Source organism: Vicugna pacos, chromosome 31 (genome assembly GCF_048564905.1).
Source record: "Vicugna pacos chromosome 31, VicPac4, whole genome shotgun sequence".
NCBI classification, from domain to species: domain Eukaryota; kingdom Metazoa; phylum Chordata; class Mammalia; order Artiodactyla; family Camelidae; genus Vicugna; species Vicugna pacos.
In genome coordinates this window covers 6,715,102-6,740,256 of record NC_133017.1, presented here as the reverse complement: position 1 = coordinate 6,740,256, position 25,155 = coordinate 6,715,102, and the positions used below count along the sequence as shown (strand labels likewise).

At 39.2% G+C, this 25,155-nt stretch overlaps 1 long non-coding RNA gene across 1 annotated transcript in view; it reads left to right on the top strand.

Moving 5' to 3' along the window:
• Positions 1 to 7,933: 7,933 nt before the first annotated feature.
• Positions 7,934 to 25,155, top strand: part of LOC140690752 (uncharacterized) — a 30,351-nt gene continuing 13,129 nt past the window's right edge. The window contains exons 1-2 of the long non-coding RNA XR_012066031.1: positions 7,934 to 8,134; positions 8,491 to 8,625. This is a non-coding gene — a long non-coding RNA (uncharacterized lncRNA). The remainder of the gene's footprint in view (positions 8,135 to 8,490; positions 8,626 to 25,155) is intronic.

Sequence of the window (25,155 nt, the reverse complement as noted above, 5' to 3'; positions counted from 1 at the left end):
TAAAAACCATCTGTACCTTAATTATATATAAAGGATCATAAAATCCTTCTAAACTTTTTTTTGTTCAAATGAAGATATTTTTCCCTTCCAAAAAGGAAAATTATTATTTCACATTTTTTTTTGTTTTCTACTTTTATTATATATTCCATATCAATAAATATAAATCTTTTAAATCCCTTTTAATGGCTGTTTAACAATATATTGAACAGATATGTAAATAGTTCTAGGTTTCAGAAATTTAAAAAATTGTCATTACAATACCACTGCAAAGAATATTTTGGTGTTTCTATTTTTAGTTACTAATTTGGACTAAAAATTAACAAGTTTGCTTTTCTTTATCTAAAACATTGGTTATTTTATGAAGGAACTGTAAGGAATTTAAAAAACTTTTCAGTAATTTCAACAAAGAAATTATCTTTAAGGCAAAAATGTATGATGTATTGCAAATCTATTTTTATTATATCTTCACTTTTACCAGTGTGACATATGTGTGTGTTTGCACAAGTGCTTTAACTACCAGCAACGTAGGAAAAATCTGTATACTAAAAATGTGAAAATATTTTCCTGGTTTGTGTTTTCATTCTCCCAATATAGGTTTTGGATGACAAGCTTGTATTTGCAAAAGTACACCCCCTGTGGGAGGTGTTCTGTACATACGCTGAGATACTGCACATAATATTGCCTCTGAAGCCCAATGATTTGAAAACCCGGTCCTCAGCCTTTGATAACTTCTGCTGTTTGATGAAAGTCCTCCAAGTGGATGAAAGTATCAACAACCGGAACAAGAGTTTTTCATTGCCCTACTTGAGAAGAGCTCCATGAAAGACTTTTATATTCAGGATAGAGATACATTCTTCAATCCAACCACCAGAAACCGCATTGTAAGTCTAAACCGAGTTTAGCTGCTGTCTTGGGGGTGATTTAGAACCTGCTGTTGAATTATCAGTGATTTGGTTTGGTTGGTTTGATTTGGTTTTTAAAAGCTGCCCATAAAAAGGAAAAAAGAGAAAGAAAAGAAATATGCCTACAGATTCCTGTTAGGATAGTAAACAGTGGCTGGTTAGTTACCTTGTATAAGCCACAAGCTCTCTTAGAACATTTTTAGGTTTACTTCATCCTTTCTCAGATCAAGTATCAAGTAAGGGACAGTGTTAAAAAAAATTCAGGATTAACAGGTTTGTGAGCTCCAGGATTTGCAAGGCAGCTTTCCCTCCCCATGGTGTAAGTCAAATGGCAGAATTGAAATAAAGCACCTCATGTATCCTCCGGTGTTAACAGGAAAAGGCTAATCTTCTTGACCTTGTTTCTTCCTGGGTAAAATGAAGATAATATATCAGGAGGCGACAAGCTCATTTAAGGCAGGAAACATGTTGTCTTGTTCACTGCTGAATCTCAGGCACCGGGAAGGCTGAGTTTAACGAGTGAATGAATGAACTGTACTTCCCCCACAGTTACCATGTGGGACAGTGAGGATTAGCAGCTAAGAGCATAGACTCTAGAGGGGAGGGCACAGCTCAAGTGATGGGGCACATGCTTAGCAAGCATAAGGTCCTGGGTTCAGCCCCCATCACGTCCTCTAAAATAGACATATAACCCTAATTACCTCCCCACCCCCCACCAGAATTACCTTATTATCTCCCCACCAACAAAAAAAAAAAAAGAGAAGTGGCCAAGAGCGTAGACTCAAGCTGGAACACCTGTGTTGGTTTCTCGCTGTCGACCTTGTAAATGTCATTTACCCTCTGTGTCTATCAAGTTCCTCACCAATAAAATGGGGATAATTGTAGTACCCACCTCGTAGAGATGCTATGGGGATTAATGAATCTGTGTCAGTGATACAACTGCCCTGGCTTATATTAAGTACTATGCATCTGTCAGCTCTTTTCATAATTACTGACAGATGTTATTATCGACAAAAGACATATTAGTTCTTTGAAAGGGAAATGCATGTTAGACCATTTCATTTATCACTTTCTGTAATTCAGGCTTTTCCCTCTGAAATACCATTTTATGTCTGTACACTAGAAAGCCACAGGGCTTTCCAAATTTCATCTGTCTGGGTTCTTGTCATGATGGCAATACTGCAGATTGCTGACATTTTTTAGGGACTCTGTCTGAGATGACAGCAACCCCTCAAATTTAGGAGCTCTTCTCTAACTGATAACATCTTGCTAGAAATGAAGTTTTTATAATGTAACAGCTTCAGACGCTTAATGATGCCATAAATGCAAGGATGTTATATCTAAGCTCTTTAAATAAATCCTGTCATTGAAATAAAGGAAATACTATATTATAGCCCTCTATGACTTTGTTATCTTTGCTATCCATTTATCTGACTCTCTAAGACCAAAGAAAGCAAATACTAAGATTGATCATTACTACTATGTGGTACACGTATTTGTGGATGAAGACAATATTGAAATGCACTGTTTAAGATATTAAAATGGACACTAAACAGCTTCTTGATGCATATGCATGAACAGAACAGGGAGCTGGGTGCAGGGAGCAGACACTGAGCTTCCTGGATTAGAGACCCAGCTTAGCAGTCCAGCCCAGCAGTCCACATGTTTCATATTTATGTCCCAGCAAAATTAGCAGTGAGAGTCTTAAATGAACTTTGGGGACACTTGCAAACAGCTGTCATGATTACTATTGTGGGACACCAGGAATCTACAGTGTTTAGTTGGTATCTGTGCATAACCAGTTCTTTTCCACTAAAGCTTCTTGTAATTGCTGGTCCCATATCCAGGCTGAGGAATCATCTCATGTGGTGTTTGGGAGGGAGGTAAGTGGAGTCAGGACCCTTGTTAAGGCTGGGTGGGTAATAATCTGGTGCTAGTACAAGACAAAGGAAAGTAGGTCAGGTGGGAAGGAGAATGACTGGATTTAAACTTTGTTTCTTGAGTAAGCTAAATATATAACATCATGTCAAGTTACTTTGTTGTTTATATTCCATGTGCTGTCACCGAATAACTACTGAATTGTGGGGACAAAAATGCCTGGGTTTTAGAATTGACACTGCCCCTAACCTGTCAGGGTCCAAGTTCCTCCGGGTGTCCAAAGAGGGGGCTGGACCATCAGGTGTCCCTCCACTGCAGCAGTTTGGGCACTTGGGTGGACTAGATTTTTGCTGTGGAACACTGGCCCGGTTGTAGAACATTAAGCATCTGCAAGGCTCTCACCAGGTACCCACGGTGGTCCCAGGACTGTGACATCCAAGCGTTCCTTTCCACCCACGTTTGCAAATGACCCTCAAGGGGTTAATATTAATCCTGGGTGAGAATTATGAAAAATTATATGGTACCTCCATCCCTCCTGGCAAGTGAGGGCCCCTTATTTACAAATGACCATGAAGTGTTAGCACCAAATTTTATCAACAGAACATGTGAACATTTTGTGACAGTGACGCTCACCTGTTTGCTTCTGATTCCCAGTGCCACTTCAGCCTCCGTCAGAGGACCTCAGCTGCCCCAGTGATCAGGGCCTTCTGTACAGGGAATGGGCTCCTCCTCGAAGCACAGACAAGCAGCAGCCCTTAGGTCTCATCAGGTGAGCTGTTGTGGAGAGCACCCCAGTGGGAAGGGCTCAGGGTTGTCCTCATGGCATCTGAGTGTGACAGTCCTCCAAGAGTGTTACCAACCAGGAAGCTCACAGGAGCTCTGAGCTTCGTTGCCCCAAGTTTTTACTGCAGGCTTTATTACAAAGCCATGATTTATTGGGTCACTACCGACATGGCTAACCCAAACCCTAACTGTAAGTCAAACCTTTCCTTAGCCCTAAATTTTGAGCCCCTTCCTCTCCTGGTGGCCACTCACTTGTCACAAAGCTCAAAGCCCCACTCCTCTAATCACATGGTTGGTGTCTCTGGCTGGCCAGTCCCCATCCTGAGTCATCTCATGAACACAAGCCATCCAAGGTTCCACCATGAATAGCAAAGACACTCTTATCTTGGGAAATTTCGAGGCTTTAGCGGTTGCTGCCTAGGAACTGGGAACAAAGACCTACCAAATTCTTCATTACATAGGAGTAAATGTTATATTTCATTTAAATTATAAAATAAGAGAGAAATTCTCACTGCTTTTCTGTATCTGCTGTTCGACACCGTTTCACTACACCACGTGATTGTAATGTCACGCTCAGCATGTGTCTTCTCAGAGCACCAGCGCCGGCTGCTCCCTGGGGGCTTATGCTGTTTGGGCAAGGCTGCTGGGGGGATGGAGGCCAAGGACAACCTAGAAAACAAAAATAATCGTGCAAATAAGGAAACAATGTCAGATTGAAATGAAGAAATAACACAGTGTTGAGATGGGAGACTTGGGGGGAAGTGAGTTAAGAAAGCTATCTTTGAGTAGGTTACATGTGAGCTGAGATGGCGATAAGGAGGCTGGAATTTGAAGATCTGGGAAAAGTCACCCATGGAATAGAGGCAGCTTGTCCATTGGCCCCGAGGCACAAATGTGCTCAGCAGGTTTGTGGAGACACTGGAGCCAGTGCTGGTGAGAGTGATGAGACGCGAGGTTTAGAAGGGCATCAGGAGCACGGAAAGGAGTGTAGACTCTAAGCGCAGTGAGAAGCAGTCATGATAGCTTAAGCACTTAAGTAATTTTCTCTCACTCACATTTTGCAAAGAAATGTGGAGAATGTATGGCAGGGACCCAGGAAGCAGGGAGGCCAGGTAGGAGGCTCTTGGATTGGGCCAGTTGAGAGATGGTGGGAGCCAATGAGGAATGCATTTGGGGAGTGGGGCTGACGGGATGCAGTTATGGGCTGGCTGTGGATGGTTAGGAGAAGAGGAGGGTCAAGGTAGCCCCAGGTCGGTCTGGAGCCAGGTGTCTGTTCTTTCTTATCTCAGTGCCCCATGCAGGTGCCCACCTACTTGGGCAAACCTCTTAACCTTCAAAGTGAGGGTTTTAAAACACTGAAGTCTATTTGTTGTTTCACATTTTATGGAAAGATTCAAACATGTACAGAAATAGAGAGAACAGTACAGCCAGCCTGCCTGGGTGTTATCAGTCACCCAGCTCCAGAATTATAAACTCAGAGTCACTGTTGTTGCATCTTTCATCTCCATCTCCTCCCCTCCCCCACTATGGGGTCATTTTGAAGACAATCCTACATAGCTTAACCTTTCATTAGTGAAATGACAAGGTCTCTTTCAAATAAAATTGGAATATTCCTTTTTTTAGTGTTACAAAATAATTCCCTGCTTGTCACAAAAATACACTTTTAAGTAGTTTTGGGGTTGAAATCAAGATCCAGACAAGATTCAGACATTGCAGCTAGCATATCTCTCAAGTGCGTTCTAATCTATAATTTTCCTGTTTCTCATTTTCCTTGAAATTGCTGAGGGGTTTCTCTATTTCCTGTTTGGCTGATTTCATTCTCCCCTATGGTGTTAGACTTGTTTCTCCATCCTATGTATTGGCTTTAGCTAAGTGATTTAATCCTCCCCTAAAAGCTTGATCTGATTGAGGTTCAACTTTGTGCAAAAATAATTGTTATGTGAAGTTTTGTACTCCTGTCATAAGGTACATAATATTACATTCGACTCTCTTTTTTGTGATGACAGCAGCCAATAATGATTGTCACCCGGGATCATTATTTCATAAGGAATTTTATTTCATGTGGTCATACTCTAATTTCCTCCCTCAATTATCAGCAGGATCACAGTCATGAAGAGGTACTTTCTCCTTAACCCGGGTTATCCTTTAGAACACAGTTTTAAAGGAGGATATTTGTTAATATGTAAATATTTAAAATTGATAATTTTTTTTTCTTTTTAATTTTTTTTTCTAATGGAGGTACTGAAGATTGAATCTAGGACCTTAAGCATGCTGAGCACACACTCTGCCACTGAGTGTACCCAATCCCCCTTGAGATTCATATTTATATGATATCTTCCTTCTGTTATTTTTGTTTTATGTTATACAGAATTTGAAGGCAGGGCAATGGGTTTGACCACTCTTTAATCATTCTTTATGGGCTTTTGGGGTTTGTGTGTGTGTTTGTGTTTGTAAAGAAAACAATTTTCCTACTATTTTAAGTATGTATTGCTAAGGCAATTATGTTGATCTTTTCCCTGATCCTGGTCCATGTATTCCCATGTTACTTCCCACTAGTGGCCCCATGAGCTCTGTGACAAGACTAGCATGTCCTTAATCCATGTGGAAGGAGATCTGAAGAGATTTATTCAAGGAGATGAAATTTGTAGACAATGTATTGGAAAGTATTGTGAAAGTTGTTCGTTAAGAGAAGGTCTGAGGTTGAATTATTAAGTGCACAGAAATCTAAGCTATGAAAAACCAAGACAATTATTAACTCCAGGAAAACGAAGTAGGGAAGAAAAGGTAAGACTAGCACAAATTGCTACAGCTTTGAATAGTCTGTACAGAGTAATAATAATGTAAATCAAGGATACTGAGCTGATGAAAATTATAATGTAATTGTATCAAAAGGTTGGAAGAATGAAGGTTTGGGTGTGTAGATGAGATGGGGTTTGAAAGAGAGCTGAATCCTCATTTTCCAAAATAGAAAGTTAAATAGGTGATACATAAAGCTGAAAAAGTCAGTAGGCTGTGTTACAAGGATATTAGTCAGAGAAAGGGAGTAAGTATTCCAAGAGTCAGAAGTAGGAGCTGAACGTGGTTGTTTCTGGCCAGGAAATGGGGTGGTTGATGGGAACTGCTCCTTTTTACAATCGGTGTTCGAGAACTGTTTGACTCTTTATTAAATGTATGGCATTACTTTGATAAAAAGAAATCAAAGCTGAATTTTGAAAAAAAAATTGGGGTGCTTTTGACAGACAGAGATAACAATCAGGCAAAACTACATTTGAAGGGATCCTCATTATTCCTTGCCTTTCAGCAAGGACTAGGAGGCAGATATCTGTTTAAGGTTCAAAAATTCTGTCTGACCTTCCTGCCGACTTGTAACCTTTGGAAGTAATGAACTCCCCGTCACTGTAAATATCCAGGCAGAGGCTGCCTGACCAGCTCTCTAACTGTAGCAGGGTGTGTTTACCATTGGGCAGTTAGAGCAGGCAACTTCTAACATTCTTTCAGTTTTGAATTTGGCATTTTCAGGATGGATAGTTGATAAGAATGTATTACAAAAAGCTTAACAAGAAAGAGTCCAAGACATCTCAAACCCATTGCCAGGGTTTTCTCTGCCAGACACCATCCTGAGCCTGCCACCCGTGAGCCAGGCCACAAAGCCCAGTCACATGAGAATGAACACACTTTTTCGCTCCTATCTGATTTGGCATCGGGCTCAGCCCTTTTCCCCATGGAATGGTCCATGCCCAGGGCTCTGACTATGGAGCTGGTCTCACAGCAGCCCTGTGAGTGCTGGTCCAGCCTCCGGGGTTCCTGCGTGAAGTTTTCCAGGATTCCAGGCTATTCTCGGAGCTGAGTCCCCCCTAGGCTAAGCCCACGGAACTCATCTCAGCTCCAGACTGAGCTGGAAGCCTCAGAGAGAACTCAGAGCTGAGGAAATCCACAGGTTTTACCCAGCACTGCCGAGTCATCAGTGAGCCAGTTGAGGGAAGGTTCAGCAACAGCAAGACACACCTGAGCCGCCGTCTCATTGTTCCGCCTCATCCCTAAACTCTCTGTGTCTGCCTGTCTGTGTCGGTCTCCCTTTTAGGATCAGCCTGGCACCACTTAATGCCCTGCCTCCTTTCTTCTAATCTTGCCTCCCTGGCCTGTTCCATCTACTCCAGGTTAACTGAGAAGAGGTTTTAAAACCTAGGAACAACAGACGTGCTAGATACAAAGAATACAAGGCAGTGCCTTCCTCAGTCACATCCCTCCTGCCCTCTCCCATTCCCACAATGAGTTTTATAAATATTTTGTCAGACAGACATTGCACTCCCAGTTGTTATCATTATCAGCCATTTCCTTATTATCTGTGGTTTACGATGTATTTGCTCCAGGGACATTCCCGAGATAAGGCAGGAGCAGATGACTGAGCCACTTGTTGATGTCCACTTGTGTCAAGCCTGTTAAGAATGATTTTTGGGGGGATTTGTTGAATGTGCCAGACTGTCCAGTGAGTGGTGATGATCCCCTGCATCTGCTCTGGAGTCAGCCTCGTCCTCTCCTTTGCTCTGTTCTCATTTATCTCTCTTCAGCAGGTGAGCCAGTGATCTGTACTTCTATGATACATAAAACACTTCTTATTTCACGGTAGAATTTGGGGGCTGCTATGAAAACGCATATGTTTTAAGAGTGAATTGAGTCGGAGGATTAAACTTAAAGCCCCCTTGATTTAGAATCAGAAATTAATATGATGGAGGGAGGGTATAGCTCAGTGGTAGAGTGCATGTCTAGCATGCATGAAGTCCTGGGTTCAATCCCCAATGCCTCCATTTAAAAACAAATAAATAAACCTAGTTATGCCCCCGAAAAAAGAAAAAAATAAATTAACATGAGGATGAAGCTACAGAGTGATTATTTGTGTCTTCTGAAATTTCCTTCTGTCTTTCTGCAGGAAATTCTAAGGAGAGAAGTTCAGAATCTACTTTGCTTGGCTGGGCTATTACACTCAGATGCTCCTCCTGGCAGCAGTCGTGGGGGTGACTTGCTTTCTGTGTGGATATTTTAATCAAAATAACTGTACCTGTGGGTAATTGTCTTTATTCCTTGTTACCGTTCTTACTTAACTTAGAATGACATTCTCCAGGAGCATCCATGTTGCTGCAAATGGCCCTAAATTGTCAGTTTTTATGGCCGAGTAGTATTCCATTGTATAAATATACCACTTCTTTAGCCAGTCATCTGCTGATGGACATTTAGGCTGTATCCATGTCTTGGCTACTGTAAATAGTGCTGCTATGAACATTGGGATGCAGGTGTCATCCTGAAGTAGGGTTCCTTCAGGATACATGCCCAGGAGCAGGATTCCTGGGTCATATGGCAAGTCTATTCCTAGACATTTGAGGGAACTCAATACTGTTTTCCACAGTGGCTGCACCACACTGCATTCCCACCAGAAGTGTAGGAGGTTCCCCTTTCTCCACAGCCTCTCTAGCATTTGTCATTTGTGGATTTTTGAATGATGGCCATTATGACTGGTTTGAGGTGATACCTCATTGTAGTTTTGATTGGCATTTCTCTGATAATTAGTGACATTGAGCATTTTTTCATGTGCCCATTGATCATTTGTATGTCTTCCTTGGAGAATTGCTTGTTTAGGTCTTCTGCCCATTTTTGGTTTAGGTTATTTGGTTGTTTCTTATTAAGTCATTTGAGCTGCTTATATATTCTGGAGATCAAGCCTTTGTCAGTTTCATTTGCAAAAATATTCTCCCATTCTGTAGGTTGTCTTTTTTTTACATATGGTGTCCTTTGCTGTGCAGAATCTTGTAAGTTTCTTTAGGTCCCATTTGTTTATTCTTGCTTTTATTTCTATTGCTTGGGTAGACTGCCCTAAGGGAACATTTCTGAGATGTATGTCAGATATTTTGCCTGTATTTTCTTCTAGGAGGTTTATTGTATCTTGTCTTATGTTTATCTTGCTGAAGAGACTGTCTTTATTCCATTGTATATTCTTGCCTCCTTTGTCGAAGATTAGTTGACCAAAAGTTTCTGGGTTCATTTCTGGGCTCTCTATTCTGTTCCATTGGTCTATATGTATGTTTTTGTACCAATACCATGCTGTCTTGATGACTGTAACTCTATAGTATTGTCTGAAGTCTGGGAGAGTTATTCCTCCAGGCTCTTTCTTTTTTTTCTTCAGTAATACCCTGGAATTTCTATGTCTTTGATGGTTCCATATAAATTTTATTGTGATTTGTTCTAGTTCTATGAAATATGTCTTGGGTAATTTTACAGGGATTGCATTAAATCTGTATATTGCCCTGGGCAGTGTGACCATTTTAACAATATTGATTCTTGCAATCCAAGAGCTTGGGATACCTTTCCATTTTTTAAAGTCTTCTTCAATTACCTTCGCCAATGGTTTATAGTTTTCTGTGTAAAATTCTCTCACCTCTGTGGTTAGATTTATTCCTAGAAATTTTATTACTTTGGGTGCTATTTTAAAGTGTTTTATTTCTTTACTTCCTTTTTCTGTTGATTCATCATTAGTGTAAAGAAATGCAACTGATTTTTGAACATTAATCTTGTAACCTGCTACCTTGCTAAATTCTTCGATCAGCTCTAGTAGTTTTGGTGTGGACCTTTTAGGGTTTTCTATATATAGTGTCATGTTATCTGCATGTAGTGACACTTTTACCTCTTCTTTTCCAATTTAGACCCCTTTTACTTCTCTTACTTGCCTGATTGCTATGGTCAGGACTTCCAAGTCTATGTTGAATAAGAGTGGTGATAGTGGCATCCTTGTCTTGTCCCAGAATTTAGTGAGAAGCTTTTGAGGTTTTCACCGTTCAGTGCTATGCTGGCTGTAGGTTTGTCATATATAGCTTTCATGATGTTGAGTTATGTTCCCTCAATACCCACTTTGGTGAGAATTTTTATCATAAATGGGTGTTGAATTTTATCAAAAGCTTTTATGCATCTATTGAGATGATCATGTGGTTTTAGTCCTTTCTCTTGTTGATGTGAAGTATTACATTGATTGATTTGCATATGTTGAACCACCCTTGTGTCCCTGAGATGAACCCCATTTGAGCATGTTGTATAATCTTTTTTATGTGCTGTAGAATTCTATTTGCTAGTATTTTGGTAAGGACTTTTTTTGCATCTGTGTTCATCAGTGATATTGTTCTGTAATTCTCTTTTTTGGTGGTGTCTTTGCCTGGTTTTGGTATCAGGGTGATTGTGGCTTCATAGAATGAGTTTGGGAATATTCCTTCTTTTCAATCTTCTGGAAGAGTTTGAGAAGGCCTGGTATGAGTACTTCTTTGTATGTGTGGTAGAATTCCCTGGTGAAGCTGTCCAGTTCTGGATTTTATTTGTAGGGATTTTTTTTATTGTTAATTCGATTTCATTCCTAGTGGTCATTTTGTTCAAGTGGTCAGTTTCTTCTTGATTCAGTTTTAGTGGACTGTATGTTTCCAGAAACGTGTCCATCTCCTCTAGGTTATCCCTTTTTTTATGTAGTTTTTCATGATATTCTCATATGATAGTCTATATTTCTATGTTATTTGTTGTAATTTCTCCATTTTCCTTTCTTATTTTGCAAATTTGTGCTCTCTCTTTTTTCTTCTTTGTGAGTTTGGCCAGAGGTTCTCGATTTTATTTACTCTTTCAAAAGATTGCTTTTGGTTTGATTGATTATTTTCTCTATTTCTTTAATCTCTATTTTATTTATTTCCTCCCAGATCTTAATTATTTCCTTCCTTCTGCTGACTTTTTGGGTGTTTTTACTCTTCAGTATCTAGTTCTTTTAACTGGTGGGTTAGATTGTTTTTTTGAAATTGTTCTTCATTTTTGAGGAAGGCCTGTATCGCCCTAAACTTTCCTCTTAGCACTGCTTTTGCTTTGTCCCATAAGTTTTTTGTGGTTGTTTTCATTTTCATTTGTCTCAATGTATTCCTTAATTTCAACTTTGATTTCATCATTGACCCATTTTTTTTTAATAGCATGTTGTTTAATCTCTGTGCTTTCCTTTTTTTTATGCTTTGTTTCTCTAAAGAGATTTCTAGTTTCAATGGCATTGTGGTCAGTAAGGATACTTGAGATAATTTCTATCTTCTTAAAATTTTTGAGGCTTCTTTTGTGACCAAGTACATGATGAATCCTAGAAAATGTTCCACGCACACTTGAAAAGAATGTATATCCTATTCTGGGGGGTTGTAATGCTCTGAAAATATCCACTAAATCTAATTTTTCTATTGTATCATTTAATTTCTCTGTTGCCTTATTTATTTTTTGTGTGGAAGATCTGTCTTGTGATGTTAATGTGGTGTTAAAACTTCTGACAATGATTGTATTCCCATCAATTTCCCCATTTATCTCTGTTAGTAGTTGTTTTATGTACTTAGGTGCTCATGTTGGATGCATATATATTAATGATTGTAATATCCTCATCTTGTATTGCTCCTTTAATCATTATAAAATGCCTTTATTTATCTTTCTTTATGGCCCTTGTTTTAAAGTCTATTTTGTCTGAAATCAGAACTGCTATACCTGCTTTTTTGGAGTTTCCATTTGCATGGAATATCCTTTTCCGTCCATTCACTCTCAATCTATATGTGTCCTTCTCCCTAAAATGTGTCTCTTGTATGCAGTTTATTGAAGTTTTTTGCTTTATTATCCAGTCTGCCACTCTGTCTTTTGACTGGAGCATTTAGTCCATTATCATTTAGAGTAATTAATGATAAATGAGTGTTTATTGCTATTTGAACTTTTATTTGCAGTTGATTTCATATTTCTTCTTTGTTCCTTTCTTCTTCCTTTTGTGGTATGGTAATTTTCCTTTCTGTTATCTTGGATTGTATTTAGTTTTTGTTACTCACTTGTAAGTTTTTGGCTTGTGGTTGCACTTTTTTGTAAGCCTGTTAAGCAATTACTGTAACTTTGTGTACTAAACAGATAGTAAAGCAATCTCTAACCCATCCTACCTAGAACGAAAAATTTAAGAAAAAAGAAGAAAGAAAAAATACTCTATATTTTCTTGCTTCCCTCTCCCACTCAATGATTTAGATGTCTTCTTTTACAATTTCATGTTCATTCTATTTGTAATTCATGGTAGTTATCACCTTTCCAGTTATGAGCTCTCATTTCTGTATCATCCTGCTTCTTTTTTATTTAGAGTGTACCTTACAATATTTCTTTTATCATGGGTTTAGTGTTGCTAAAGTCTTTTAGTTTTTCTTCTCTGTGAAATTCATTACCTCTCCCTCTGTTCTAAAGGATAGCCTTGCTGCAGAAAGTATCCTAGGCTGCATCTGTTTTTTCATTCAGGACTTTGTATATATCTTTCCACTCCCTTCTGGCCTACAGTGTTTCTGTAGAGAAATCAGCTGAGAGCCATCTCTTGTAACTCACTCTTTGTTTTTCTCTTGCTGCCTTTAGGATCATTTCTTTATCCTTCAGTCTGGCCATCTTGATTTTGTTATGTCTTGGTGTGTGTCTCTTTAGGCTTTTCCTGTTTGGGAACCTCTGAGCCTCCTGTACTTGGGTGTCTGATTCTTTCTTTATGTTTGGGAATTTTTCAGTTATGATTTCTTTAAATACCTTCTCCATCCCCTTTGTTCTTTCTTCCCCTTCTGGAACTCTTATGATGCATAGATTGGCATGCTTTATATTATCCCATAGGTTCCATATATTGTTTTCATGGTTTTTTATTTTTTTCTCTCAACTGTTCTGATTGTGTGCTTTCTGTTGTCCTGTCTTCTAGGTCACTTATTCGTTCCTCTGCATTATCTAGCCTGAGTTGTACTGCCTTTAGGTCAGATCTCATTTCAGCCAATGAATTTACCAATTCTACTTGGCTCTTCTTTATAGCTACTATTTTGTTTTTGACATATTTTATGTCTCTAAATACTATCTCTTTTAGTTCCTTCAGTAATTCGATCACTTCTTTTTAGAAATCTTGATCTAATAGGCCATTAATATCTATTTCATTGATCATTCTTTCAGGGGATTTCTCTTTCTCTTTTAATTGGGAATACTTTCTCTGCTTCTTCAACTGCTCATATCTCTCTGGCACTGTGGCTTAAGGAGTATCAGTTATCTATTGTGGCCCTTAAAGGGGTTTATTTCTTTATCTATCTAAGGCCTATGCTGGAATAAAACTTAAAAATGAGAGAGAGAAATAGAATTTTAAAAGAATGGAGGAAAAGAAGGTTTGAAAACAGTGTATAATCAATAATAGAAGAGCAAGTTGAAGAAGAATAGGAATCGAGTTGAGATGTCTTTTTAAAACCTTAATGCAAAGAAGAAAAAACTCAAAACACAATATTTAAAACCTGTGAATAATCAATAACAGATCAAATCCAAGAGAATTAAAAATGAAATGAGAATTGTAAACATATAGAACTGTTTAAAAAGTAAAGATTAAAAAGCTAATAGAAAATAAAACAGGTATAAAAAGATTTTAAAAACAAAGATGTGTTCTCCTAGAGACTGAACGCTCTTAATGGTTTTATTGAGAGGTCTTTGTGTATTCTCCCTGTTTCATGAACTCAGCTTGCTCTGTTGGCCCCCTCATCTGTGCTGCTCACAGTGTCCATTGGCAAGAAGACTGCACCCCTCCAACACTGGGTCAGGTGCTGCTCTCCTTCGCGGTGGGCGGGTGGGTCACTCCCCGTTCGGATGCCACAGTCAGTGCTGTGTCAGTTGCTCCATAGGTGGGCTCAGCTTCAAGAATAACAGGTTTATGGAGATATAATTCACATACCGTAAAATGCAGCCTTTGAAAGTGTGCATTAGGGTTTTATGTACATTTCAGGGTTGTGTAGCCATCACCCCCAAAAGGAACCAGTACCCTTTAGTAAGTCAGTCCCTAACCTTCCTTTCCCTTAGCCCTCAACAGCCACCACTCTACTTTCTGCCTCTACAGGTTTGCCTGTTCTAGGCATTTCATATAAGTAGAACCATACAGTATGCTGCCTTTTTTGATTATCGTCTTTCATTTAGTGTGACGTTGTCAAGGCTCATCCACAGTGTAGCATATATCAATACCCAAATTCCTTTTTGTATTCAAATAATATGCCGTAGTTATAAATACACCACATTGCTTATTCCATCCATCAGTTGATGCTGAATAATTCTGCTGTAAATGCTCATGGACAAGTTTTTGTGTGAACACATATTTTCACTTCTCTTCAGGATATATCAAAAAATGGAATTGCTGGGATGTATTCTGCTTTTAACATTTTGAGGAATTGCTAATATAGCTTTTAAAGTGACTGAAGCATTGTATATGTCCAGAAGTAATGTATGAGGAGTCCAGTTTCTCCAAATCCTCATCTACACTTTTTATTACTGGGTTTATAGATTCATATTTATATATCATATATCATATATATTTGTCATCCTAGTTGGTATGAAGTGGTATGTCATTGTGATTTTGATTTCTGTTTCCCTAATGCCTACTGATGTTGAACATCTTTTTATGTGCTTAGTTCCCATTCGTATGTCTTCTTTGGAGAAACATATATTCAAATTCTTTGCCCATTTTAATTACATTTGTCTTTGTATTGTCATGTTTTAAGTCTTCTTTGTCTATTCTGGATAAAAGTCCCTTATCAGGGAAAATTTTGGAAATATTTTCATCCATCCTGTGGATTGTCTTCTTACTTTCTTGATGAAGTCCTTTGAAGCACAGAAGTTTTTAATTTCACTGAAGTCCAGTTTACTTGATTTTTTTCTTTTGTTGTTTGTGATTTTGGTGTCATATATTACAAGTATTTGTAATCCAAAGTCCTGAAGATTTCCTCATTGTTCATTTTCTAAATGTTTTATAGTTTCAGGTCTGTGATTTATTTTGAGTTAATTTCCATAAATGATGTTAAGATAAAAGTTCAGTTTTCTTTCTTTCCAGGTGTATGTACAGGTGTCCCAGCATCATTTTTGTAAAGATTATTTTTCCCCATTGGATTGTCATGGCACCTTTGTCAAAAATTAAATGGCTGCATGTAAGACTTTGTTTATGGTCTCTTAGTTCTTTTCTCTCAATCTATTTTTCTGTCCTTTCTGCAAGTACCACACTGTATGGATCACAGTTTTGTTAGTGAGTTTTGAATTTGGAAACTTCAAAACTTTGTTATTTTTCAAGATTGTTTTGACTGTTTTGGGTATCTTGCATTTACATATTAGTTTTAGGATCAGCTTGTTCATTTCTGCCAAAAAGCCAGAGCTGCATTGAATATATAGGTCATTTTGAGGACAATGGCCATCCTAACAATAATAAGGCTTCTGATCCATGAACACAGAAGAGCTTTCCATTTATTTTAGGTCATTTTTAACTTCTATCAGTAGTATTTTAGTTTTCACTATACAAGGTTCAGATATTTTTCTCAGTATTCCACATATTTTTTCTTAATATTACTAATTATTTTATTCTTTTTGATGCTATTGTAAATGAAAAGGTTTCCTTCATTTTATTTTTAGATTATTCACTGCTGTTGAATAGAAATGTAATTACTTTTCATATATTCATCTGTGTCTTACAATTTTGGTCAGACTGGGTTATTAATTCTAAGAGGATTTTTTTTTCTTTTCTATTTTTCCTTTGTGGATTCCTTGTGATTTCAATATATAATATCATGTCATCTGGAATCAAAACAGTTTTATTTCTTTCTTTCTAATCTAGAGGCTTTATTTTCTTTGTCTGATTGATTTGACTAGAACCTCTAGTACAATGTTGATTTTGGGAGGGAATAATTCAGTGCTTCTGCATTATGTATGATCTTTGCTTCAGGTTTTTCATAGATGTTCTCTGTCAAGTTGAGGAAGTTCTATTCCTAGTTTTTATCCATTATTCTATTAATATGGTGTATTACATGAATTGACTTTTGTATGTTGTACTGCCTTTGCATACCTGGATACATCCCACTTAATGGTGGTCTATTTTATATGTTACTGTTTTGGATTTGCTTGTATTCTGTTGAGGATTTTTTGCATTTATATTCATAAGAGATAGTCTTTAGTTTTCTTGTGATCCCTTTGTCTGGTTTTCGTATCAGTGTGATACTAGTCTCATTGAATGAATTGGGAAGTGTGCCCACCTTTTTATTTTCAGACGAATTTGTGAAGCATTTTTTGTTTGTTTTTGTTTTTGTTTTTGTTTTTTCTTTAAGTAATTGATGGAATTCACCAACAAAGCCATACGGGCCTAGCATTTCTTTGTGTGAAAGTTTTGGATTGCTATTTCAGTTACTACTTACTGTAGGATTATTTGAGTTTTCTATTTCTCCTTGAATTAGCTTCAGTCATTTATGTCCTTCTAGGAATTTATCCATTTCATCTACATTATCTCATGTATTGGCTATATAATTATCCATGGTATTCCCTTACATTCCTTGTTATTTTTGTAAGGGCAGTAGTGACATCCTTCCTTTCATTTCTCATTTTAGTAATTTGAATCTTCTCTCTTTTTTTTTCAGTACTAGATAAAATTTGTCAATTTTATTGAACTTTTCAAAGAACCAACTATTCCTTTTGTTGATTATTCTCTATTGTTCATCTATTGTCTATTCCATTTATTTCTGCCTTTAGTATTTTGATTAGAATGTTTAATTCATTTACATTAATGTAATTTCTTATCAGATTGAAGTTACAACTGCTGTCTACTTTCTATATGTCTTTTTTCCCATTCCTCTATTACTACACATTTTTGTACAAAGTAAGCATTTTCAAGTGTGTCATTTTAATTTGTTTATTTTATCTTTTTCTTCTCCTCCTCCTCTTCCTCCTCCTCCTTCTCTTCCATTGCCCTGGAGATTATAATTTACATCTTGTTTTAAAGCAATCTAGTTGACATGAATACCAACTTAATTTCAACAGTACACAAAAACTTTGCTTTGGTATCAGTCTTTTCCCTCCCCCTCCTCATGCTGTCACTGTCATACAAATTGCACCTTTATGCATTTATAAGCTCATCTACACAGTTTCATAAGTATTGTTTTATGCAGTTGTCCTTTACATCAAATAGAACAAAACATTTACATGTAATACTCGATTTATACTGTTTTATTTTTTTACTCATGTAGTAGTGCTCTTTATTTTTCAGGCAAGTGTCCTTTCATTTACACCTGCTGGACTATCCTTAGTATTTCTTGTAGGGCAGGCCTGCTAGCAATGAATTCTTTCAGATTTTGTCTTTGTAGGAGTGTCTTAATTTCTCCTTTAATTTTTTTTAAAGAATCATTTTGCTGGCTATAAAATACTTGGTGACAGTCTTTTCCTTTTATCTCTTTGACGATACCATCCACTGCCTTCTGGTCTCCATGGTTTTTGATGAGAAATCAACTGTCTTACTGAGGAGCCTTTCTATATGTTGAACCACTTTTCTCTTTCAGCTGTCAAGATACTTTATTCTTGTCTTTTGACACACTGAGTCTGATGTGCCTATTTTAGATGTCTCTACGTTTATAGCACTTGGAGTTTGTTGAACTGCTGGGATGTACAAATTAATGCTGTCATCAAATTTGGGAAGTTTTCAGCCATTATTTCTTTATATATTCTTTCTGCCCCTTTTTTTCTCTCCCTCCTTCTGGCGCTCCCATTATGTGTGTATTGATATTGTTGATGGTGTCCCACCTATCTCTGACACAGTGTTCTATTTTTTTTTATTCCTTTTTCTTTCTGTTCCACAGACTGGATAATTTCAGTAGTTTTAATTTAACTGACTTTTTCTCCAACAAGTTCATATCTACAGAGAAACCTCTTATTGAAGTTTTTATTTTAGTCATATTTGTATCTCTAGAATTTCTAGTTGGTTTTTATTATAAATTTTATTTATTGATATTCTCTGTACAATGAGATGTGCACATAATTTAATCCTTTAGGCATGGTTTCTGTTAGTATTTTGAACATGTGTGTAATTGCTTATTTATATCTTTGTCTAGTAAGTCCAGTGTCTGGGCTACCTCAGGGAGTTTCTATTGACTACTTTTTCCCCATCTGTTATGACCAAACTTTTCTGTTTCTTTGTACATCTTCTAATTTTCTGTTGAAAACTGGACATTTAAAATATTACAATGTGGCAGATCTGAAAGCCAGATTTTCCTCATCTCAAGGGTTTATTGTTGCTTCCATTGTCATTGCTGCTGCAGCTATTTATTTAGTTACTTTCCTGAACAAATTCTTTAAAGTCTGTTTTCTTTATCATGCATGACCATGAGATCAGTGTGTGTGAAGAAAGCCTAGTTGTCATCACTGTAGTAATAATTGGACAGTGATTTCTTTCAATGCCTGGAGCCAATCGTTTGAGCTGTTGCCAGGTGGCTGTGTGTCCGCATGCTGAGGGATGCCCTCAGCACCAGCATGCAGTCAGCAGCTCTTCCGTAGCCTTTAGTTCTTGCTTATGCAGAACCTCAAGTTCAGCCAGTGTTGAAGGCTTAGGATTTTCTCAGATCTTTCCTTGCCATGTGCCACACATGTATATTGCCTTCTACAATTCTCAGAATTTTTTGGAGCTTTTTAAACCTACCTTCACCCCCAGAACTTCTCATTACTCAATTTTGCCTTCTAAGTTTCCTAGTCAGCAACTAGTTAGCCTCTACTGGTCCCACTGCCTCAGGCAGTTGTAATGTTAGATACTCACTGCTGATTTTTTCCCACACACACTCTGGGGACAGGCTGTTTGCACAGCATGAGTTTGTGACAGGTCACATAGTGACAGCTCTCTGGGGGCGGATTTTTTGGGTAACTTTAAATCACTTCTGCCCCTACCTTGATTGTGAGACTATTGCTTATAAAGGCCACCATTTAGGTGAGGATACAGGGATGGGGTAGATCAAGTTACAATGCCTCAAAACTCACTATCTTTATGGAGATTTAGCTGTTTTTCTTTCTCAAATAAAGACTCCCCGGATTGCTGGAAGTCTTGGTTTAATTTCCAGAGTTCTACAGAGGTTAATTTTGAGAAATTTTGCCATTGTCATTGCTTCATAGAGGAGTAAGTTTTCCAAGATATTTCCTCAGATATTCTAGAAGTGTATCCCATTTGCATTTGTGTTTAACTGAGTTACTTGCAAGACTAACTAATTCTACAGCTCCAGCCCCATTCACATAAGAGTCCATCTGCATGGATTCTCCTACAGCAGTGTACAACCTGTTGTCAGATTGTTGTTTTTCTTATTAAAGTGTAGGGGTTTTTAAAAATATGCTCATGAATAGCCTTTTGTCATTTTTACACGTTATAAAACTTCCACTAGTCTGTAGCTATTTTTTCCCCTCACTTATCGTTGCTTTAATGAAGTTCTCACTTTTAAGGATTTTCAGTAAAGCAGTATGTGGATGCTGATCACACGGGTGAGGCATTTAACTACTGTCTAAACCTCAGTCTTTGCTCTGATTCACTGTCTGGAATATCTGAACACATCTACTGAACCCCGTATACCAATGGATGCTGACAGACCTAATTAAAAAAATGCTTTTTAAGTAAAGCAAAAAATATTAACTTTGACACTGGAAACGACAAATCTCAAATTCCCTAGCTGATCTTGCTTTCTGTGATCATGAGCTACATCATGTTTTTAGAGCCGACAGGCATATTGAACTACTGATTTTATTTCATCGGATTTTAGAATGCAGAACACATTTCAGGCCCACTTATAGCACCATATGTGTATCTTAAAGGATATGTACATATGATGATGTCTTTAATATAAGTACCTTATTTTATTTTAAGTACCTACTGCTGTGCACCTCATTAAGGAAAGCTTGAAATTGCAGTACTGAAATTTTTCATACCACCATCATCCCATAGCATCTCTTTTGCACTTAGATGTTGTGTGGCAGAGTATTATTCTGCTCCCTAGAAATGATCAATGTTGAAGGGGAAAAAAAAAAAAACCCTCCTCAAATAAATATACTCCAAATCACACTTATCTGAACAATGGCCACCATTTTAGTCCATAGTCCACACAAATCCATCTACTCATACTGACTCAGAGTCCTCAACATAGACAATCCACCCCTGAATTCAGGGTCCTCAACACACATTCTATCCCCTCCCCATTCCTTGTTGATTCTGACCTACTTTTGTCCAACGCGTCCTGCCAGTCTCTTTGCTACCTGACTGCAGTTTTTAATTTTTACCTTTGAGTTCCAGACTGCGCCTAGTGATTTCCAGAGAAACGCCAGACACTTGGCTCATCAGGAGGGGCAGTGAGGATTTCAGAAAGCTGTTAACCTAACTCACTTTCAGATCAGTGAGTGGCTGTTGTGAGCATTCCTTCTAGATCTCTGCCATGCAGGCTGCATCCACCCCAGCAAAATAACGTAGCTCATCCAACCACCTCAGCATCCATTCATCTGGGTTTCTTCTTTCAGTGACACTCAGATGCTGCTGATGGGCATTATATATATATATATATATATATATATATATATATATATTAATTGAAGTATAGTCAGTTACAATGTGTCAAATTCTGATGTACAGCACAATGTTCCAGTCTTTCATATTCACATATATATGTATGAATTCCTTTTCATATTTTTTTACTAAAGTTTATTATAAGATATTAAATATTGTTCCCTGTGCTATACAGAAGAAATTTAGTTTTTTTAGCTATTTTTATATATAGTAGTTAATATTTGCAAATCTCAGTCTCTGATGGGAATTTTTAAAGCCACATCTGGAATCCTTGTTGCGGAAGAGTCTGAGAAATATATTTTCGACCTCATAGCCTTTTGGTTAGGAAGTTGGAATAAAGGCTGACCTGGCTCACCTACTTGTCTGCCTTTGTGAGTAAAGAGGTCTGGAGTTTCAAGTCCCAATGAAATGTCCCAGCCCTTCAGTAGCAAACTCTTAAAGCAACCAAAATGCTCCCATCTACCAGAGCATGACTTGTCCTTAGACACTGCTGGACATAACCACCGACGCTGTCTAAGGCATCGTCTTCATCTGGTGCACACTTTCTTTAGATGTGTAATATCCTGATTAACAGGACAAGCTAGTTTGGATTCCCAAGGCCACAGGCAGCCTTCTGCCTGACTTTGGTGTATATATGTTCATTGACGTGTCCTCTCTCAGATCAGCTAGAGCTGCCTGTTGTGTGGTTTCCCAGAGAATGTGGGTGCAGTGCTCCCCACCAGAGTCCTACCAGTTGTTTTATTGCAGGAAGAGAGAGAGCAAAAGAGACAGAACAGGAAGTTCTTGTCCAGCCTCAAACACAGTCACCCCCGCCGAGGGCTCTTGCTCTGGGACACACAGCAGTGCAGGTCAGCAGCAATGTGGCCCCGGTGTACTCCAAAACATGGTGTGGTTTTACTGGGTTATCTGTGTCTTTCATGGGCCCTGCAAAGTTCTCGGCTTTGTGAAATGGGGAACTAAGGAACTCCCACCCATGGCTGTAACTCCCAGGGTTTGCACCCTTACGGGTTTTGAGGATTTGCTGGCAACTCATTCTTTTTCACTGGGTCATTTCTCGGTTACACCTGCAGTCCTGTGACTTCCTTATCAGAACTGCTCCTTACGTTCGGGATTTAGTGAAAGATGCCATTTTAGCCTGTAAGTTCATGTTCAGGGAGGAGGAGGAAGAAGCACAGATCAGAAATGCTGTTTTGCTTTTTTTATTATTGTTTTCATAAGCCGTCTCCTGTTGTCGAATGGACACTGAGCAAATGAATGACTGTTACACTCCCATTTGAAGGATGAGAAAAACGACACTCAGGGAGAGGAGGCAAACTTCCTGAGGTTCCAAAGACCAAAAGGGATGAGCACAGAATAAGATCCCCGCAAATTTCTTGGCTGTCATTCGCCTTTAGGTCAATGACAGAGTGCCGTGTGTAGTAGTAAAGTTGTAGCGTGCTTTTAAAAGGGTGCAGATGTTCTTGTTTTGTTTATAAAATCACAGCGTTTTGTCTGAGACTCTGAAAAAGAGAAATGGGTTAGAAAATGTTGGTTTCTCATCCTTGGTCCTTCCTCCCCTTCACAGATATGGACCCTTCCATCTGTAGCAGGAATAAGACAGCCCCAGCCTTCCCATCTCATGAGATCAGTTCTCATTCATTTCATTCCTGCCCACCAGTAGGTGATAAAGCACAGCGAGATTTTCATGTCCTGCTTCACTGATTCTTGTGAAATTAGGTGTTTGAAGATAGAAACTCATGAAAGGAAGCTGCCTTTTTTTATATAAAGTGCAGTAATTTTCCTAGCAGAGAAGGAAATTGAGGATTTTCTTCATTGAAAATCAATAGAGATTTCAAGAGCATCTGTATTTCTGATGCATAGATTAAAATGACAAAATCTAGAGGGATTACCGAAACACAAGGAAGATACCAAAAGTGTCTTTAAAGAGCTTTTCTAAGACTGGGCTTGTAAAGAGACTGTTAGTTGACAGAGACCCTCTTCTCACCCATAGTCCCTCTCCTTAGGTTGGAAAGGGCCTGCGCTTCCCATGTGTGCATTCCTGGTGCTTCAAGTGAGTTGTAGGTTAGGGCGGTGCACATGGTGCTCCCTTCAGTTTGTCCATCCTAAGTAACCCCTGGCAGTCAGAGGGCGAGTGTGTTGCAACGACGTGAACCATTCACCATGCTCTCCGTGGTGTGTGCTCATCTCAGCTCATCCAGGCTCAGGTGATGGCAGAGCAGAGAGTGGTGGCAAGAGGTCAGCCATGAGTAGGAGGGAGCAACTGGAGTGAGCTGGGGCCCAAGTGGCTAGGAGTTCCAGGTTGAATTCCCAGGACTTCCCACAGCTCATTCATTCAGCTAATACTTCTTCTGCACCTGTCATGTGCTGGTGCTTCCATTGTGAACAGAACCAAATCCCTGTCCTCATGAAGATGACGTTCTAGTGGACATAAGAAATGATAAACGCAGAAGCAGATCCACGTCAGGACACATGAGTGCCGTCTACTTTGGAGTGCACAAGGTGAGATCCTTTGGGAAGGAATGTATGATACAGGAAAATGTGGGGGAGAGGATGGCCGTATCCCAGGTCTTATTTGGGTCCCTGAGATGCACCTCGTGATGTGTGGGTCCTTGGTTTGCACAGGAACGAATCCAAGAGAGAGCCACAATTCAGTAAATGTAGATTTATTCAGAGAGATATATACTCCACAGACAGAGTGGGCTGTTTCAGAAGGCAACAGAAAGGCCATGAGGCGTGAGGGTTGGGTGCTCCAGTTTAAAGGAAAAGTAGATACACACTCCACAGACAGAGTGTGGGCTGTCTCCCTCAGCAGAGAGAGCAGCCACGAGGTGTGGTTGTTAGTTTTTATGCCCTCAGTATCTTCATATGCTAATAAGTGGGAGGAATATTCCAACCGCTTTGGGGAAGGTGTTGCGATTACCAGAAATTGGGCCACCACTCACCCTTTGACCTTTCATGGTCAGCCTTGAACCTGTCCTGGCACCTGTGGGAGTGCCATATAGCATCCTGCTGTATTTCAGTGAGTGTGTATTGAAGCTCAAGATCTACTGGGAGTTGACTTTTCCACCGTCTCGGTGCTAATGGCTGTGCCATTCTTTTAATGGCAGTGCCCTTCCCCCTTCCCTCCTGTCTCATGAAGGAGCTCTGGACTGATTGCACAATTGCAGAGCAGGGGATAGAGTGGAAAGAACTTCATAAGTGGAAGGTGGAAGGCAGTGTTGGTAGTAGAATTCTCAAGTCAATTATAAAGTAAGGGTCTTCTGTTTGCTGGGATTACCTGGTGTCACATTAGGGAGCTGTGAGCCTTGGGGACTTCAGTGAGTGGGTGGCTCACTGTATATACTGTGTTGCTTCTTAGGCGGCTCAAGAACAGTTGGCTTATAGGTGACCCATTCACTCAAGCAGGGGTCTTTTTGGGGATTTTCTGCACTTGAGGATAACATGGGTCACATGGGGGGCAGGACCAGCCAGTCACAGCTTGGTCCACAGTCACCTAGTGCCCTCGCGGCTTCCATCCCATGGATGCGTCACCTCCCCCTCGATGGGGACAAGGTCACAAGTGGTGGGGCAGCTTCTCAGTGGCGAAGGCATTGCTCTCCAGACCCAACACTCAACAGCATGGACCCCTGGTGTTGGCCACAGTCTTGGCTAGATGAGGCTGTTGAGTAGCTGAGCTCATGAGACGTGGGTGCCATGCTTCCACTCTCACCAAGAGCTCTACTTTTGAAGGTTCTGGTCAGACAGCCATAAATACTCCCTAGCCCATAAACAAAGAACAGTCCGTTTCACTCGGGGAAGGGCACACAGAAGGAGAACGGATCATCCCGAGAGCAGGAGAGGCCAAATCAGTCCTGCCATCAGGGGTCTGACAGACGAGCCAGCTCAGTTCCTCTTACTAGTTGTTTACTTGGAGGATCTGGGGTATTTTGGTGACCTGCAAGTGTCAGGAAATAGTACACGAGGGCTTTGTAGATTTTCTGGTCCGGTGTTAACTCACCCCATTGTAGCTGTTGTGCAAGGAAACAAAACTTGGTGGACAACAGGCCATTGCCTGTGCTCCCTGGTGGAGTCAGGAGATTACAATGTTAAGAACGACTGCGGGGGCATCATTTCTATGTTGAGAGGCCAGATGGCCTTACATATCTCTCATGCTGGATGTCTAAGTTGCAAAGGGAAACTGGATTTCATCCAGCTCTC